This window comes from Myotis nattereri (assembly GCF_964212035.1).
Source record: "Myotis nattereri genome assembly, chromosome: 3".
Taxonomy (NCBI): Eukaryota; Metazoa; Chordata; class Mammalia; order Chiroptera; family Vespertilionidae; genus Myotis; species Myotis nattereri.
Genome location: NC_138077.1, coordinates 178,743,309 through 178,748,920, shown reverse-complemented (window position 1 = coordinate 178,748,920; position 5,612 = coordinate 178,743,309). Strand labels below are relative to the sequence as shown.

The window sequence follows — 5,612 nt, the reverse complement described above, 5'->3', positions numbered from 1 at the left end:
TGGTGGACTTGCATGTAAATCTCTTCCATCAGCCAGTGAGTTCCCCAAGGCTGCTCTCGGTGAGCCTGGCACAGTGTTGAGCAGGGCCAAAGCCCCAGGGCAGAGGGCACAGGGCAGAGAGCATCTTCCAGGTGGGTGGGGCTGTCTGTGTTTATGTTCCATCATCTTTAACTCTTCTCCCATTGATTTGACTCTTTCCCCATTACCCTTATCAGTAACCGGGGAGAAGGCAGCCGGGGAGGGACGTATCACTGCGACCATTTTGCGAAGATAACCATATCCTATTCTAGCACAATTCCTTACCTAGCGCTGACCATGCTAGGCACCGACCATGCATACATTAACCCATTCAGCTCTCTGGGAGGCTGGTAAAGCTGTCATCCCCATATCCCAGGTGAGGAAACGGGCGCAGGGAAGTTGAGTGACTTGCCCAGGATCACACTGGTAGGAAGGGGCAGAGCTGAGTTTGAGCTCTTAAGAACCTGAGGCTCAGCCTGATGAAAGCCCAGCGTGGAATTCCAACCCACACATCCTGACTCGGCGCCCCAGGACATCCCTCTTCTTCACAGTCCACACCCACACTGAGTTGGGGAGTGGAGCTGGCTGTGGGGCGTGGAAGTTGGACCTGCAAGGTGACATGGGTGACCTCGTGCCGGCCAAGAACACTCTGGCCTGGATTGCCACCTTTGAACCATTGCCTACATGGCAGGTCTCCTTGGACTCCCTTATTCCCTCCTGAATTCCCTAAGTTCCCTAGGAATACAGGAGAGTTGGGGACTGTTTTCTGGGCTGTTATCAAAGCCATCCTACATAATAAAAGGCTAATATGCAAATAGACCGAATGGCGGAACAACCAAACAACTGAACAACTGGTCACTATGACGTGTGCTGACCACCGGGGGGCATGCGCGGAACATGGTGGGTGTCGGCTGCGGCAGGATGGTGGAGCCGGTGAGTGGGGGTGCCAGACCAAGGCGGGGCGCTGGTTGTTGCCATTGGAGCGAGCCTCTAGTGGTTACTGAAAATTCTTTGCTCCTGAGCGTCACAGTCCCACCTGGCACTTGCACCTGCTACTGGTGCTGGCCCTGCTTGCACCTGTTGCTGGCGCTGGAGCCACCCCTTGCACCTGCTGCCAGTGCCTGGCACCGGTCCTGATTGCCCCTCAGGGCTTCTCCGCCTCCCCCTGCTCCTGAGAGGTGATCAGGGCAGCAGCCGCTGCTCCCACTCGCTGACAGCGCTGTCCCCGCTTGCACCCACTACTGGTTCCAGCCCCAGTCACTCTGCACCATCAGCAGATGCGAGTGGGGTGGCGGTGGAAGCGGGGCTACAGGGGGCGGGGCCACAGTGGGAGGGGCCAAGACCTGCCCCCTGTGCTCGCTGCAGCCTCACAGCCCACAGTTCATTTCAAGGTGCACGAATTTGTGCACTGGGCCCCTAGTTTTTAATAAAAAGCAAGCAAACCAACCCCTCCTCCCTGCCCAGCTCTCTTCACTGGGGACTAAAGAAAGCCATGTTTAATTGCGAATAAAAGGGAGGCTTCACATCACAGGGGTGGCGACCCTTGCCAGTATCTTGCGGCTCTGCAGATAGTGGGCATTGTGGAGTTGGAATGTTCTGGCTTGTACCCACCACTGGGTACTCAGCAAGCACTCTGCACGGTGAAGGAGGGAAGAAGGGAGAGAGGGCGTTAGGGAGGGAGTGACTGAATGAGGGAGGTGGTGAGTCTGCTGCCGAGCTGGGGCAGGTGTCTGGAGGAGCACTGAGTGTCGGTCCAGTGGTGCTGGAAAGGTCCCTCTGTCCTCCTGTCTCCCATCCAGGGGTCAAGGGTCAGTCTACACTGGACACTGGGCTGGTAGGGACCTGCTGGCAGCTCAGTGGGAGGCTGGGTATCCCTGCTCAGCATGAGTTCTAGCCTGACTCAGGTGGGGCCCAGGAACTTTATTTACTGTTGAAACAGCTCCACTGTTTGTCCAGTTTCTCTGAGAAGCCCTGTGCTGGTGGTGCTGCTGACATGAACCCACAGACCTACATGCTGTTCCCCATACCCCGTGGCAACCCACTGCTTCACCTTGAACCCGAGGAAGCTGGAGGTGCGCCTCCCCACCCCCAAACTCCAGCCGCATTAGGGGATCTAGTTCAGATATGGGGAGGTTTAGGGTACAACATTTGATCACCCTGGATTAGTTTATCTTCACCCCGTTGCTCTCATATAACCTTGAACCAGGTGTTCCCCATCTCTGGGTGTCCCTGAGGTCCCCACCAGCCTTGACATCCTAGGGGTCTGGATGTTTGTGAAGGGTTTGTGCATCACCTTGAGGTTGGTCCTGACAATGAATGGCAGGGGTCATCTGATTGAGGAGACCCCCCCCACCCCGCCCTGTGTGGGGCTGGAAGGGAGAACCATAGTCATAAAATGACATGCCCATTATATGTAGGAGTGCAAAAACTACTGAAAGAATGAGTGACAGTGGGAGCTCAAAGCAGGCTGAAGTGGTCCCAGAAGGCTTCCTGGAGGAAGAGGCAAGGCTCAGACACAGCTTCAGCCTATTTAGGAGCCACATTTGAACCTCAGTCTCAGCCATGGGCAGATACCCTTAGCGTTCTTAGTCTGTCCTGGAGGACTCTTTATCTTTTAAAACCCGGCTTGGCCATCATTTCCCATTCCAATTCCCACCCTGCCTGCTCCCAGAATTAATGGCATTTCCTTAGGATGTTTTCCTGACTTCAGTTGTTCCCTCCACAAGATTAGCATGTGTCAGGTGCTGAGTACACTGGGACGAACCCAGGCTGTCGTGTGGAGCTACGGCTAATGAGGGAGACCAAGTGAAACGGTAGTCGAAGAAATACAGAAGGAAAACCTGTGAATAATAACAGTAGGATGAGTGTCACGTAAGTGCTAGCTATGTGCCAAGCATGCCTGAACTCAGTAATTCCTTATAACAGCTCGGCAGTAGGTAATAGCTTTGTGCCAGTATTAAAGATGAAACAGACAGAGAGGTTAAGTAACTTGCCCAAGGTCACACAGCCAGTAAGTGGCACTGCTGAGATTAAGCTCGGGCTGTCTGGAGAACAGAGAACAGGAGAGAATAATGAGAGAGGGCAGGAGTTCTCTGAGCAGGTGATAACTGGGTGAAACCTTGCAGTTGAGAAGGAGGCAGCTGTGGGAGGAACTGGGGGAAGAGCATTCCAGGCAGAGGGAACAGCATTATCTGCAGGCTCCCAGCGGGGAGGGGAGGATGGAGCTTGGTGCATCTGAGCAGCTGAATGAGGCCAGTGAGGCTTGGAGTGGAGTGAGTGAGGGCAGCGCAGCTGGAGGGGCTGAGACGCGGCTGCCGCGTAGCAGGCTGGGGGGCTAGGCCCTGTTTTGAGGTCTGGAATACCCTGGGTTGTATAGTCCTGCCCACCAGACCGTGCGCTCCTTGAGGACTCCCTGGCCCCCCAGGCTTGGTGCCACGGTACGCAGTCCTTGCACACCAAGCTCAGGGACCAAGGCAGCCCATCCTCATGGTTCTCCTCTGAATGGCCAGCACCCTGAGGGTCCCAGCCACCGTCCCATCCACCCCTGCTGCTCACAATATGGGCAAGAAGTGAGATGATGTGCCTGGGCTTGCATGGCTGGCGAGGGACTCAGTACCTCTACCAATGAGGCTGGGACCCTTTTCCAGCCCCTGTCTTGACCAGAGAGGCATCTGGGACCTCTGCACCCAAAATGTGGTTTCACTGTCTGTCATCCTCAGACCCACCCACCATCCTTGCCTCCTCTGCCACCTTCACACACTGACAGTGCAGATCCAGGCTGCCCACCTTCCCCCACCTGGTGCACACCAGGTTCCGGGGAGGTGCTCCCTACCCTTCACCTGTGCCTGATCTGGCGGGGCCCAGCTGGCATCCCTGGTGCCCCTGGGTGGCGGGGCTCACCACCACTCTGCTCACCGTGCAAGCGCCCGGAGACCTGCCTTGGAGACACTAACGCACTTCACTCTGGGCCTTTGTTTCCTCATCTGTGAGCCGGTCTTCCTGCAGATCTTGCTAGGTCATTGGTGACATGACAGACTTTGGCGGTTGTAGAACTTGGCACATAATGGGCCCGGTGAACACTGTATTGGCTCTTTTCATCTCATCGGGACCCGTTTCCTCAGTGGGTGGGTAACAGGGTCGGCTGGTCAGCTGAGAAGGGAAGAGCTACCTCTGTGGAGTACCTGCTGAGTGTCAGGCATGTTTAAAACTTCCCACTGCTCTGCCGCCTGCTGGTATTTCTTTTTTTTATTATTAATACAGTATTTATTTGTCTTCCTTCTGTCAAACCCTGAGCCAGCCACTTTCCCCAGGCTGCCTGGGGGGGTATAGGAAAAGGAACACACAGGGCAGACAAGACCCGGGAAAAGGACTATGGGAGGTGGAGACAGCTCCCTCACATGGCGAAGAGGAGGAGAAAGGCCACCATCAGGCAAAGTGCCCCATGGCCTCTGAGAGGGCGAAGCCCAGATGGCGTAGGAGAAGAGCTGTTGCCTCAGAGAAGGGTTCCTGGCATAGCCAATGATGAGGCTCCCAAACACAGGCCCAATTCCAGCCCCAGAGCCTGCCAGCCCTACTGTGGCCGCCCCAGCCCCAATGAACTTGGCTGCTGTGTCGATGTCCCTTGAAAAGGCACTGGTTTGGAAGCTGCGGCTAGAAATAAGCGAGGTCAGGGGACGTGGGGCTGCCAGGCCGCTGAGGCTCTCATCTGCCAGTGTCTCTGGTCGTTCCAGCACCACTGCAGACAGTGACCGGCTCAGCCGGGAGGTGCCCGGACCAAGGAGCGGGTGGAGACAAACTTGGTGCGGGCATACATTTTCAGGGGATGAGGGGAGCTGCTCCCAGTGCAGAGAAGGCAGAGACCCGCCTGCTGGTATCCATCTGGCTGTGCAGACAAGAGCACCAAGGCCCTGGCATGGAGCCGCTTTGAGCCAGTTAGAGAATCCCAGGTCTGACCCCGAGCTGCCGCTGAGCGGGGCGCCGGGGCTGTGGCTCTTGCCCTGGGCCGACCTGGCTGGGCGGAGGCACGGCAGTGCTGCCCTGTGGCCACCGTGTCCTGTGGCTCCAGGGGCAGATGGTGCTGGCGGGCGGCTCTCCTGAAGCTCCCTGGCTGTGGGCCTGTGTGCTCCTCGCGGGTCGGAGGTGGCACCAGGGCAGCGATGGAAAGAACCAGAGTCTGGTGCTTTGGGGACGCAGGGATGAGTCAGAGTGGACCTGTCCTCAGGGGCCCCCATGGATCTTTCCACGGGGAGACAGAGAGGAACAGACTGATGACGACAGCACAGTGTGGCCAGGCTGGGACAGAGGAGGCCCAGAGGTGGCCCCTCCCAGCCTCGGGGACATCTGGGCTCCCTGGAGGAGAGACAGCTGCGTGGGGAGAGAATGCGGCAGTGACCCCTCAGCTGTGTGATACGTACATCCCGCCTGGGCTTCTGGAATAGTAATAATTTGCCCTCAGCAAGCAGACCTTAACTAGTTCATGTCAGATTTAAGCACCTTTTGATTGTGGTAATCATTTCACAATTATATGTATATCTGGTTCTCAACCTTCCTAATGCCTCGACCCTTTAATACAGTTCCTCATGTTGTGGTGACCC

At 56.5% G+C, this 5,612-nt stretch overlaps 1 pseudogene across 1 annotated transcript; it reads right to left on the bottom strand.

The window, feature by feature from the left end:
* Nucleotides 1-4,411: 4,411 nt before the first annotated feature.
* LOC308516420 (ATP synthase F(0) complex subunit C2, mitochondrial-like) lies at nucleotides 4,412-4,831 on the bottom strand (annotated as a pseudogene). Its single transcript has one exon. The product of its transcript is annotated as an ATP synthase F(0) complex subunit C2, mitochondrial-like (transcript).
* Nucleotides 4,832-5,612: the final 781 nt, after the last annotated feature.